The sequence below is a fragment of the Heliangelus exortis genome, chromosome 16 (assembly GCF_036169615.1).
Source record: "Heliangelus exortis chromosome 16, bHelExo1.hap1, whole genome shotgun sequence".
Classification (NCBI taxonomy): Eukaryota; Metazoa; Chordata; class Aves; order Apodiformes; family Trochilidae; genus Heliangelus; species Heliangelus exortis.
The window spans coordinates 6,542,407-6,557,078 of NC_092437.1; positions in this window are offsets into that span (position 1 = coordinate 6,542,407).

The window sequence follows — 14,672 nt, forward strand, 5'->3', positions numbered from 1 at the left end:
GAAAATCAGACTACAGAAAGTGGAATACAAATGTAATAATAAAAGATCTTCTTGTCACTGAACTTGCAAAATGATTATTCAAGTAGTTAGAAGCTAGAAATGTGTCCTTTTGAAAATCAAGAAGGAATGCTTTATCTCTTCAGGAGCCATTCCTTCTGGCCTCATTCTTTTTACTGCCAACAGTGGCTGTTCTTTATGATTAAGAATTTGCGTCACTTACAGACGTTTATTTAAAAAATATAATTTAATGTAAACACATTATTGATATATTTTATATTATGTATGTATTAGTATCTTTTAACACAGGACATATGCTGAACAGATGCCAATTTTAAAGCACTTCCATTTACTGATTATGGAGGAGCTGCTAAATGTACAAGAATGATTCATGCTATGAAACAGAGAATACTGAAGTATTTTCCAGTGGTGTTCTTGGCTAGTTCAGTTATTTGGAAAAGAAGATTTCTACATACGAGGAAGCATGCACTCTGAGTTTTATCTGGAAGCAGAAATTGTCTGCATTTTAAATAGTTAATGTGTGAGGAAAGGCAGTTTGTGCACAGGCAGATTTAACACATCATACCTAGAAGATAAAAGCAGAGAAAGAGTAAAAAATAGCTTCAGATACCTTTTTTTCCCTAATTAGGCTCTGTAATATAACTAAGACCTTGAAGGAAAGTAATTTCAATTATGCTGATCTATGGAATAGAGTGCTGCAAAAATCAGTGCATTTTGATGTATCGATTAGAACGGATTAACTTCTGAAACTGGAGGCGTGTTCCCCAGAAAATCCTAGAATTTACCAAAGAAATGAAGAAAAGCAGCCAGTATCGGCAAGAATGGGTCTGGAAGTTGGAGGGGGTGTTTGCATGCTGTCGTGACATGAAGCATCGCGCTGTGGGGTGAGTGATGGAGCAAGCAGAGGAGGTCCCTGTAGGTGGCACTGTGCGTTCACATCTGCCCGGGCAGGCAGGGCGAATGACGCCTGTTTAAGTGCTTTGACTTTTTTGCGTTTTTATCGACTTAGTAACATCTCTTCCTAATGATTTTATGCATGTCAAGACTACATTAAAAAGAGGTTTTGGCAGCATTTTTTTTTTTCCCTTAGCAGGCTATTAGGTCCTGCTTTCGCTACAGAGAGCAGTCACTTCGGGGAGAGCTGACAGGGTGTGGGTACCTGACTGTCCTCTCCTGGGGCACAGAGGTGCTGGGATGGGGCCACCTCGTTGCTGCTGCAAGAAGCATTCGAGTGCCGAGCTGCGGGCTCAGCCTCCACAGGCACTGACTGGGACCTCAGCCCCACGCGTGGCTTTGCTGTGCTGAGCTGCTCAGTGAAGGTCAGGTGAGTGCAAGGGAGGTGCAGGGAGTGTGCACTGGGAATGTGTTCAGTGCATTTGCTGTTGTTGATAAATCATCAGGAAAAATTATGGTTTAATGATAATTTAACTTGTTTATCCAAGAAATCTTTAAAGAGGTTTTGAGGTTTTTAACAAAAACAGATTTGTATACAAATGCATAAAGCCCTAGGAGGTGAGGGGAAGCATGTGCACAGACCATGAGAGGTGGTAACAAGGTGAACTCATCAACTTCTACTGATTTCATTTTTTCACAAGTTAAGCTTTGACACAGCAGTGTGGAAGCAATGCACACTGGCACTGCAATAGGCCTTTTCTCTGCATGCTGTAATACAAGATTTTACCATGAGATGGTCTTTATTCATTGTCTAAGCATCATTCTGATAGCATGGATGAGGAAAATAGTGGTTTTCCAGCTTCTTTCCATTTTTGTCAATGTTCCAAGAAATTTTCTTGAACTGTCAAATCTTAAGTTCCTGCCACCCTCTCTGTCATATCCAAAATAATCTTTTTCATGTCTTTCAATGTTTTTGCTGATTATTGAGCCTGGATTAGAGTCTGCTGCCTGTGCATTCCTCTACTGAGGATCTTTGCCATGATTACTTTTTTGTAAGTGAAAATTAATTTGGTTATTTAACAGTCTTGCAAGTACAAATATCAGTGACAGAAATGTAACAGACAGGAATTTAAATTTTTGTGTTTTGAGAAAGCTGAAGCTGGCTCCCTCAACATGTTTGTCTCCATTGTACAAATGAGGAAGATGATATGCAGAACAAATTAATCTCTGATTTAATTCTTTTGCCTTCAGGAGCAGTGAGGCTCACTGATGATACATGGTGCTGCTGCTTATTACTAGTTTAATCTCAGTGAACCAGAAATAGAAGCCCAGGGTATTACAGCATGTAATGATTAAGTAACATTAGCAGAAGGTGGCGAGCAAATGGGCAAGTATCTAATGACATTAGGCCAGTGCTGATAATCACTTCCAGAAACATTAAAGTCAGACTATTAACACTGAAATAACATTTAGAAATTCTTAAAGGTCAGCACTTAAGGTGACATAAAGGCCCTGTGTCAGCATGACAACTGCCATGGGTGCCAGTGCTGGTACAGATCTCATCAGCAGGAAATGTGTAGGGAGTTTACACTGCTGGTAATTGAGAAGGTTCATGAAAGGGATGCACACTCAATAATCTTCAGAACTTTCTTAAGTAGGAAAAGTAAAATGTGTAACGTTTTCCTTTGGCACAAGAGGCACCTTCTGCTGGTTTTCCCAGTGGATCTAAGTTCTCTCCACGTGGTCACTAGTGGATGGCTGAATTATGGATGACTAAATGTTGTATGGCTCTAACAGTAACTTCCACTCGCAGTTTAATATCCATTTTTTGTTTTGTGTAAGAAACTGAATGTGCATTTGAAAGCAATTTACATTAATACAGTGTGCCTGCAGGCAAACATCATTCCCTGTTGTTGTGCTTTAAAACAGCCCAGCTATTGTTTGAAGTTAGTCACTGAAACAGTTGGACTCTGTCTGGCGTTCTGGGTGTGTGATCGTTACAAAATGGTAAAGAATTTACTGACAGTTTTGGTTCAATCTGTTTTCACTTTGAATTGGCACTTGACAATGAAGAATTTTGTTTCTTTCTTCTTTGGTAGTTGACTGAGTTACCTCTGTAAATTATTTTGTTTATTTTTAACTTTTCTTTTTTTTTTTCCAGATTCACTCTATTGATTTTACTCCCACCCATCCACATAACATTTCCAGCTAATGGGAAGAATGCAAAGGAGGAGTAGCATTGCTGTTTGCTTTGATAAGAAAGAGTCTTGGTTTTACTGCCAGCTCATCAAATGGTTGGTAGCAGCTAATGGTGATTATAATTAAGCTTTTGAGTTGCCATCCTTTTTCAGGAAGCACTGTAAGCTGAACAACTAAGCTATCCACCCTTTAAGGCTAAGGTGATTTTTTAATTTTTCTGTTATAGTTATAAAACTATTAATAGTAATTATTTTCCTATCCTATATTAAATGTCCTGCTCTTTGGACTGAGTAGTTTATGACTTCATCATTTAGCATTTCTGAACATGAACTGAAATCACTTAGTTTTAAATGGGTTACATCCTCCAGGCCATGGCCTGCAACAAACTTTTGCAGAAGTTTTACTTCAGTAACAATTGTGTGATAGCAAATGTCAGAGTAATGTTAGTGTAAGACATGGCTCCATCTTTGCATAGGTTTAAGCTTATAATAAATCCATTTAGTTCAGTGAATTCATTCCAGCTGGATAGGAGCTGCAACAATGGTCTCTTCCTTTTGGAACTAACTGGCAAAAATTGATGCACAACCAAGATTAGGGAATACATCTGTACCTTGCATGCAAAAAGATTTTTTCTGCTTTTCTTGAAATTCCTATGAGATTGCAGAAATGGGCAGCAAGGGTGGCAGCCAGCTTCATTTTGACAGAAGAAGAGCATAGGAGTGAACTGCTCTTTATTCTGGGGTTTCCCACTCTGCCTGGCAGATGCAGGCTGGCTACAGGAGGTTCTATGTATAGGCAGGCAGGCTGTCCTAATAGTGGAGTTTCTCTTTCTCAAAAGCAGATGATTGAGTAGAAACAATACATTACTTCCCCCATTTGATGATGCAGGCTGACAGTTTGTAGGAGATGAGTCAAAGGTTACTGATGAGAAGATCCATCCAGATAATTGCTGTAATTGCACCCTGAGGAGGCAGCTCCTATCACAAAGCATTAGGCAGAGATTCTGTTTCTAAATATATACTTGACAGTGAACTTCATCCTATGCCTTAAATCAAGGAAATTCTTTTTTGCTTTTTCTTAATCCAACCATGTTTTCATCTGTCAGCAGGTGAATGGGAAGTAGTCCCACTCTGAGAGATGTAGTTGTGATTTAAACATAAAAATATTATTTACAGTTAAATACTTTTATGAAATGCTATGACTTGAGTAAATATATCTTGCCTGAATCCATTCCTACTCTTTCTTAATAAAGAACTTTCACAAGGCCTTGTGCTGCATGATACAGAGAGCGTTAGAGAGGAAGTGATGAAAATTGTTCTGTTCTCTCCCCAGGACATGCCTGTGAATCAGCACAAACTGAGCACATAAGTGTATTTATTTGCATCAACCACAGTGCTCAGCTATTAGGAATTTCTTTTCCTTTTGAATATGACTCAATATTTTATTCCTGTGCACTTAGAAAGAAATTATAAACTGTATTGGTCACTGACAGGGATCTGTTCTTTCAGCATAGATTTTTTAGATTTACTATCCGTTCTGAGATTAGATTCATGCTTTACAAAAGATACAAAATTAATGTAATCATTTTATGCAACGTTGTAGTGCTACAAAACAAAGCCAATTTCATGCTTCTCACTGTGTAGGACTGGAATCCAAAAGCTTTGTGTTTACATCGCTGACTGAAACAAAGTAGATCAGTAACACCTTTATCTGTCAGGCCAGGCCTTGGCACATAGTGTTGATTTATATGAAGAAGAAACCCTAAAGAGGGGTTGTGCTCACTGAGAAGGAGTTAAAATGGTAGGAACTATATTAAATACAAAAATTACATTGCAGTTTTTACCTCAGCTGACAGTTTATGTCTGAATGTTGTGAATACCACAGAATGCTTCCTATTTTCATAGACTATTCTTTGTCCATAGAGGAATTTTTCTCCTCTCTATTGTTTGTTTTTGAAAGAAGTTATAGCATTCCTTTAATGACAAAAACTACATAAAAGATCCTGATCAGCCAACTACCAGTGAGGAAAGTGAGTAAGCATCCAACATTAGACATGACCTTGTTTGTTAACAGCCATTTGCATTTGCTATTCAGGCTTTGTGTTCCATTTATCAGTTTTCTATGGTTACCAGAAGCTGACAGAATAAGGAAGTGCAGGGGTAACCTTGTGCTGCTTTAAACAAAAGCTTGTTCCTCTCTGATGCTCTCTGGGACTGGTTTGCATGTTGAGGCAAGTTTCTTTCCTACTGACATTTACACAAAAGCAGGAGGAGAAAACCATTTTCTGGAAACTGCTGTAGGGTTTTTTTTTAATCTGCTCTTATTTCCCTCTTCATAGATTTTTCTGCTCAAAATCCAAGAAAGTGGGATAGAAATGCCAAGTACCTGTCTCTGAAAGTACCTGTCTGTGTAGGTATTATTATTGCAAAGCAATGCTCCCAAATTGCAATTTATTCAGTCGCTTAATTACTCAGTTAAATTGCTGTGAGATTTTTCACACTGATAAGGGCTGCACTGTCAGAGATACAGTGGTTTACATCATAAAACTCTCATTCAAAAATTAATTTAAACTAGTCTTTACTATTGTGAACTCAGTAGGTAGTAACACAGAAGAAAAATTGTGCCAACTCAAATTAGTACATTTAAAATAAGATAAGTACAAATTTTTGTTGGTTTCAGACTCCATTTAGTACAATAGAATATGCAAGCAATCTCTAAAATTCAGTGGTTCCCTCCTTACTTGGGTAGAAATTATTATGAAATAATGAATGTATAATTCAGAATAGAATTTTACATTTTTAATATTAGCTCAGTAACAGAGTAATCATTTGATATTATGGTCATTGACTTTATGCCTTTTGCCACTTCTTCAGCAAAATGCAGAACAATACTTCATGCCCACTATAGATCTTGATATTTAATTGTAATAATTCAAATGTACTTGTGAAAGTCTCCCCAAAGCTCTGGCTCATGGGAAACTGACAGACTTAAACCCAAACATAATCTGCCACTTCTAAAAGCTGCTTAATAAGAGACTTTGAAAAAAAATCTTCCTAAAATACAGTATCAGATAGTCTCTGATTTTTGCAGCTATTTCTTTAGACAACTGCTGCGCAGGGGCTCTGGCAGCTTTTTTTGCAGGGTGTGTTTTTGGGTAGCAGAGAAATGGTCAAATTAGAATGCTGGAAGTTCAGTCAAGGATTCTGCTTTAAATAGTTCACCCAGAAAAGGACAAAGCTTTCTTAGGGCAGCCCCTTCAGAATTCCAATTGCAGTAATAATTTTTAGTAAGTAAATATAAAATATTGTAGGTTTTCTGTGGCCTTGTTTTGCAACAGATTATTGGAATGTTCTGAGGTCAAATTCAACCCTCCTAACCATGAAGGAGTAGACCTTGATTAATATGGTTGTTTTCTGTGCTAGGTTATATTATTTTTCTCTTGATGGCAATAGGTCGCATAGCTGGAAAAAGAGTATGGTAATAAGATGCTAAAATTTAAAGGAAAATGTGTTCAGTATTTGACTTCTTTTACTGTGTGATGGTTTTCCCTTCTTGACAAATACCTGCTATTTGACCTTCTCTGGGTTGCGGTAATATTGACCGAAAGAACACAAGAGATTATCTTCAAAAGTAGGAATAAAGTTTAACATTTACTCATAAATGTATTTGTATTTATTCTTGTTTAGTTGTGAGGGAAAAAGGGAGGAGTGAGGTGGCAGTGAAGTTGCAGAACAAGAAAGTGTGGAAGCTGCTGTAAATGTAGGTCCTTGCTAATTAAGTCAGTTTAAGCTTGTTCAGGAGGCCACAGAAGTTGTCTTGAACATTTATCTATGTTAGGGCCAAAGGAGCATTTCTAGAGGACAGGGGCAACCTGGGAGTTTTCAGGATGCTGTTGGATAGAGTGTTGGATCATCTCATCTAGGCTCCCTTTCCCAAGAAAGGCTGGACCAGGGGAGGATTCAGGGTCCTCTCCAGCGTGGGTTGTTCTGTGATTCCATGGTTCCCTTTTGTTCTTCAAGAGCTTTTTGATGTTCTTCCTGGTGTTACAAATAAAAGGTTTTCAGAACTCAATTTTAGGATCATCTGACAGCTGCTTAGAGGTGGCCAATGAGAGAGGGGTTGGGCAAATTCCACTGCTTGCCAGGGAATTCAGATAGGTTGGGCTTGAGATAGCATGTGCCAACAGCCTGCTAAGGGCTGGCCCCTCTTTTTCACCTTCTTCATTTTGGCCCACTGGCTGTGATTAGACTTCAGCATTTTGGGTCAAATTTGGAGGTGAAAATCAGTGCACATGATGCTGGGTATCCTTATTCTTCTTTCCAGTGTTCTCTCAGCTGAAATTATCACCCACCACCCTGTCTTCTGGCTCAAATGCTCCATGATAATTTGTCTCTGGTTGTTACATTTATGTCTCCTGCTGCACCACTCTTAGAGCCAACACATACCCACCCCACACTGCAAATATTCAGCCTTTCACTTGATCATTCTTGTTCTGCCATCTCCAATCCCTTCAGCTGTGACAAAAGATTTACAGAAGTTCCAGTCTCTCCCCAAATGCCATATGTGTGGGTGAGACCCTCCATCTGCTGATTAACATTTGCAAGCACAGCCCAGTTTCTAATCCTGTGGGTAGACAGTGGCTGTACTCTGACCTTGTATAAAAGATGAATTTTGAAGTGCCAGAAGAAGAAACAATTCTGTGGATCATTTGTTGTGACCCCTTTGCAAATGCAGCCCCTTGCTGTGGATTTATGTTGGTCTCAGGAAAGGGTTAACATGGGCTGTGCACAGCCAGTCCCCTTACTGCCTCTGCTAAAGAAACATTAATTATAGAGAGCCCTGAGGATTCAGAGCAGCTAAAAAGGCTGAGTAGTATTTAAAACCAAGACAGTCAAATAACCAGTTGGGTTTGATCTGTAATAAATTACTATGTTCTGCTGATAAAATTCAGCAAGAGTGTGACACTCAGATGGGGAGGTTGGCAGCAAAAGTTTTAAAAAATAGTCTTAAATTGCAGGAAATTACAGCAAGCAGCTCTTTGGAGTTATTTTCCTCTGTGCATTGTGTGTCTGAGAAGGCAGGCAGCCTGCTGGCAAGCTTTTGACCTTTTGTGTGGGAAATAAAATAAGCAGGTGCAATAGTGTGGGTGTCACAATGGGTGACAGTGACTTTTGCCTGTGGGTCTGGGCTCTGTCCCACAGAGCTGCCAGGGCTGCTCCAGATCAGCCCCCTTAAACTTGAGATAAACACAGTGAGAGGCTTCAGCTGTAAAGGATTGCAAAGTTATGTGTATTTCATTCTTGTATGTACATTCTTGTATTCAAAATGTGTAAGTCAGCCAATGAAAGACTTGGTTTAAATTATCTGGGTGGTAACTGGTGTCTGATTCCCGTATTGCCCTGTTCCTATTTCAGTCTGGAATAACTTCTCAGGGCAGTGCAGTTCAGCTCAGTTCCTGTGCTGCAACTGTCACCGAAGTCCCTGTTGCACGAAAAGAAATCCATACCTGCGTGGGGTGGAATTCTCAGTCTAATTGTATTTGAAGAAAACCAGGACCAATTTATGCCAAGACATTCTTTTACTGCAGTATCTGAGCAACTTGGAGTCTTTTATCTTCTTTTCGTTACAAAAACAAAACAAAACAAACACAACCCCTGTGAAATTAGGGAAGTGTTATGGTGTGGTTTTGGAGCTGATGCAGGGGAAGACTGATGTACTATTTAGAGAAGTTTATGGTAGAAAAAGCCCTGCCAAGCTGTAGGCTGATGTAACAGCATGTTTTCTCATGAAATCTTTATCACAGCAAGCAGAATACAGAGACATTTTTGAGTGGAAGAAAGGTTCAGCTGTTAGGATTTTTCTGTGATCTCCTTAACGTTATACTTGGAATTATTCCTGCATGGAGGATAAGTTTTGTGTAAGTTTTGCTTTGTAGCATCCTTTTGGAAGTTTTATTTATCACCTGGTAGTCGTCCTTAGTGGGAAAAGTAGGCAGAACAAAAGGTTTTTCTTGTTCTGTTTCTTTTTCTCACCTTTTTGTAAAAATTCAAGCTTCATGCAAAGTACTGATGAGTTATATTTAGAACCAATTTTTAGCCTCCATTTTCTCATCAAAAAAAAAAAAAAAAAAAAAATTAAAGAGCTTAAAAACCTATATAGAAAACTTTGTATTCTTGTCTAGGTTTTCAGATAAAACCAGTTCTAACTATTATCTGCTGGTGGCACCATTACACCAGAAGAATATAATATACAACTGTTAAACAGAAAAAAATGGTACAGATTACAACATTCAATCTGTTTCGATGGGAAATTATTTTTTTTCTTCAGAGTTTGATATCAGCTAGACTGTTTAGCTTATTTTCTGTCCTTCTCAACAACAGATGTTATAAAACAGATGATTACAGCAGATTTTGGACTGAGCATGCAGACATGGCCCAAACACTTGTGGAGCTGATTATAGATACTGAGATTTTTGCATGAAATGTATCTGGTATTGCTGAGATCTGGTACGAGCTGATGCCTTGAGATTCTGGCTCTCCTGTCAGGGCAGAACTCTCTTTCAGATGCCACAGAGTTTCAGGGTTAAGTGTAATCTACACACTGCTGAGCTTCAGAGAGGACCCCAGGTCAAACAAAGAACTGCAGCACTCTGTCAGGAAGGGTCCCCATCCAAGGCAGCTGCAGATGGACATTAGCAGCTGGCAAGGCTTAGGTATCTCTACCCAATATGTTAAAATTGCTCTTCTTAGAGCTTCAAGAGCTGTTAACTCTGAAAGCACCACTCACTCCCATCCCCAACGCTGAGATTCTCAGTGCAGCTTTTGGACAGCAGCAGAGCCCAGGCTCTGTCCTCACTATCAAAGCCTCTGTGAATATGGCATTTTGATGCCATGGGGTGTTTATGGGGGATTTTTAAAGAAATGAACTTAAGAAGGAACCTAACAGTGATGTAACAGAGAAGGAAATTGTCTGGCAGTGTCACCTAAAGTGGGAGATCCTTTATGCAGTCACAGTTTTCTTCCTGTATGAGAAGTCTTTCTACACCGAGTTTTATGTTTTTCACTTCCTAGTTGCTCTTAGTTTGCTCCAGAATGACTGAACACAGGTACATTATCCTTTGGCTGTGGGGTAACTGCAACCATTTGGTTCTGTTGGCAGCTAAAGTACAGCTGATTCTGTTTTCTTCACAAGCTTATACCTGTATGAATATATGGATTACAAACATTTTTGCAAGGTATCGGTTGTGCCTGTATGTTCACAGAGGTGCAGGGGGTTGGGTTTATTTTTCATATAATGAACAGAATACATTCAGAATCTCTAAATACAGCTTATATCCATTCATACATTGTAGTGGCATATATTTCTACTTAGTGCCTTTTCCAAATCTTTGTACTACCTTAAGTTTTTAAGGGTGGCTACATGTGTCTTATTGTTAATGTTAGTGTGGATTTAAATCATCCTGTGGCATCCTGTGGGCAGATTGTGTTGTGTTCACCTCATGTGTGATGCTGACAGATTTGCTGTTGGCCACTGCTGTGAGCAGGTCAGTGTGTGAGGTGGCTCCTCCTCCAGCTGCCAAATAACTGGTAATTATTCTCTGTGCACTTTTTCACAAAAGCAGATTACAGAAAGTGTTAAGGATGTACATTTTTCATCTGTTTAGGAGTTAAGTTTCCAGAATCTCAATCTGCATTTCCTTTGTTTCTATATTCCCTCTTCAACTTGGAAAAATATTTTGAGGTGTGAAAATGTCTGACTTTATAATTTATCTTTTATTTGTTTCATTGTGGTTTTGTTAATCCTTCATATGATTTCCTAGATTTTTAAATTATTGATATATATTGACAAGTAACTGTATAAGCCAGTTGTATACCACAGTACACAGTGTGGTTTGGCTTCTCCCATGGCTGGGAGAGCCAATCACTTCCAACACACTCAGTGCTAAGTATTTCCCCACATAAGTTTCTTCTTACTTTAGTTTTAGCTTAATGCTACGAAGGTTGAAAATCTTAGTAGTTGCTTAAATTTTTCTCCTCTCTGGAAAACACAAATACTCCTAATAAATACATAAGAGATTCTAATTATGTTTCTTACAAGGCACTAATTACTGTAGTCTTCTTCCTTTACTCAAAAAATGGGAGAATCACATAACATTTCAGTCCTTTGTGAGTGTCCTTATCCATGGCACATGATGTTCTATGTATTAGGATAAATCAGAGAGAAGATTGTGCAGTTTATAAATCCTCTTACAAACACCATTCGTTTTCTTTTTTCCTCCGTTTTAGAAGAAACAAATTTGTTTCATGTTGCTCCCTCCTTCTCATGGTTAATGTTGCTTTATGTCTGGGCAAAAGTAGTTTGTGCAAGACATATTGCTTATAGGACAGTGCCTAAAAATATTGCAAAGGTCACTGCACACCAGACAGAAGGCAGTGCTTGTTTCAGACACTTGCTCTGAGAACTACAGCTCTTTGTTAATATTAATTATGTATATTTTAAACAGTGCATGTTTTAAAAATACACAGCACAAACATGCAGCAATGAACATTTGTAAGCCCTGGGACTGGCTAATTAAGGTTAGTTTTTAACTGATGATTGTAAGCATAAATGATTCCTGTTCTTATTAATTTTGAGGTTTGTGCATTAGAGCCATGTTGTGCATTTGCTCCAAGGGAAGTGGGCTTTATTTCCATACTCCCCATATCAAAAAATACAAGTGAAATAAAAATAGTAACAAGGATATATAAAGTACCTAGGAGATTCCGAGCTAATCATTTGCACAAACATTCACCATGATTGTGCTTATATTGGTTACTATGTACACAGAACATGGGAAAAAATCTGGGAGATCAAGGCCAGATTCCCTGTGTGCTCAGAGGTTGAGCTGCTGTGAGGAGGGGAAATTCAGCCTCCAGAGCCTCCTCCTCCTCTTGCCCACCCTTCCAGCTGCTGACCTAGGGATGTGTCTGCCAGGAGGATTCACTTCTGGCAGTACAAATGGCCTGAAAAAAAATGGCTGCAAACAGCTCTGTGGGCTAAGGTCAGGATCCTCCTGGATTGTCCCCTTGTCTTCTTTCTTACAGAGGTGGTACAGCTGGGAAGGGGTGAAGTGAAATAAAAAACTAGCTTCCAAAATGTAACACGTGGTAACAATCATCTGTCCTGACATCTCTTTTTTTTTTTTTAAACCCAGACAAAACCAAAAAAACTGATTCTCTCTTCTGGTGGACATTCTGTAAAAATGATGCTTTTACTGAAAAAAACCCCAAAACAAAACGAAACGAAACAAACAAACAAAACCAACAAACCCTGATTCTGAGACTTTATATGTAATATGTTATCAGAGAAAAGGCTGCAATATTTGAAAGGCTGTATCAGGATTAAACAAAGAAATCCTAACACCTGGACACCATTCCCATCAAGTCCAGCTCTAGCATGCTTGGTTTGTTTTGTAATTTATCCTTAATAGGAAAATGTTGAAAAGGTCTGATTCTGGCTTTGCATCAAAGACAGTGAAGCTGTACATGTACATTGTTGTTTATAATGTGACAGAGTGCTGAATGGGAATCTACAAACCAAATTTATGTTGCTATTGAATATGGATTTTTTTTTTTAACTGATGCATAAATTTATTTACAGTGTAATTATTCACACCGATTCTGAATAGAAGAAGGAGTGCTTAAAGTATGTGGTGAAACAGCATTGCCAGTCGAGAAGGTGATGCTGTGTAGGTGAAGTAATTTCAGAAAGCCTTTAAATGTTAGATTTATTAAGATAAATATTAATTCTGGAAGAAATTTTGGAAGAAAGGTTGAGGTAGAACAGATAGGGCGGTTGCCAAGAAAATGGTTTGAAAGGAAGCAATGTGCACATGTTGACATTTCCTGCTTTTGCATCAATTTTTTTTAAAAAATAACTTATGAAATATCCTGTGGTGGAATAATTGTGTTTATTAGTGTAGTGTGAAAACCAGCGTTTCAGAAGGGCTGTCTTGCACTCTTTCTTCTGTTGTATTTGACCACCTCATTTCATGTCTGTCCAACACATGGGTTTATTTTGGTTTGAGAAAGCAAGATACCATGACAGGATCAAAAGTTCATGCATCTTTTACTTGCCACGTGTGCAGCCTTTTCCATCTAGAGATGTTAAATGTGAGTAGGACTTTTACCACCTTCCCATGACTTGAGGTGGAAGTTCATTGGCTCTGCTTGCCCCGGGCACAAGTTTCATCTTTCTCTTCCTCCAAGCACCATTACATCCATCAGCCCATTCCCACTCTCCCTACATGAGAATTGGATCCCTGAAGCAGGTTTGGGAGGGGAGGGCTGTGGTAGATTGAAGGCTGAGGTATCTCTCCCTCTCTGGTCCCTCCTGGAATCTGTTCATGCAGTCCTGCCCCAGGCACTGGATGTCTTTCTCCTGAGAGATCCCCTGGATTGTCCCTGTGAGAGCTGCAGTTTTCTCCCTGAGCATCCAGCCCAAAGCATTCTGTAGCTTTGCAAACAACGTTCTGCTGCCTTTTTTTCTCAGAGCCCTTTGAACATATGCTTTACATGGAGATACTGATGGACAGCAACATCTGCTGCTCCCAGCCAGCTCCTGCACTCTTATTTGGATTGTAATTACTTCATCGGCTGGGAGCTGTGTCCTCTGTTTGCCCACTATCTGTTTCTGTCAGGTCTTCCACTTGTACCAACTACCCTTTCTGTAGTGATAATAATTAAATCTCCCCTCGACCAGGCAGGTCTGGGCAGTGGAAGAAGGGCCCTCCTTGTCTGTGCAGCTGCCAAAGAAGATGCAGCTTGTACTGAAGCCCTAATCACCTGCCTGCTAGACAATGGCTGGGACCACCTATTTGTTTCCAACAGGCTATTTTAGCAGCTGTCAGATGCTAATGGCTTTCAGCTGCTGACAACTTGTGCCCTATGCAAACCAGGGGACATATCCTGGAAATGGGTATAAATATTCATGTGGGACTCACAAAACCAAAAGTGCAAGTATGGTTATCAGAGCTCTTGCACGGATATGTTGTAGCCAACCCTGTTGTGTTGGGTTTAATGTGATGAATGCAGGGGGGATGTTTTGAAGCAATGTTGTCCTCTTTACTTTTGTGAGAAAACAATCCAGTAAAGACAGTAGAGCTGGAGGAGCATGTGAGTAAAATCAGGATTTGTGCCCTTGCATAATGTAGGCATTGCTGTCCATCTTGGGTGATGTGCTAAAACTAGTTATTTAGAGAGGAGCTGCTTTGTTTAATTACTCTGTGTGCATTTCTTGTCTGAGCCTGCATAGCACAGATGCTACATGCTTGAGGAACATAAGAACCCAGTGGCTGAGTTCAGTGTTCTAGTTTATTAATTAATTTCAAACACAGGAAAGTGTGTGATTTGGTCAAGACTTGATAGTTTCCCACTGTTCAAACACTGGGAAGTTATGACATCAAAGTAGAAATGCTGTGTCATCCTCTTTAGAAAGACTGTTTTACTAGGAAGTTCTGTCAATGTATCTGCATGTGATTATTTAAAAAATATTTTTCTTGTAATGTGCCTTTACTTTCCTCA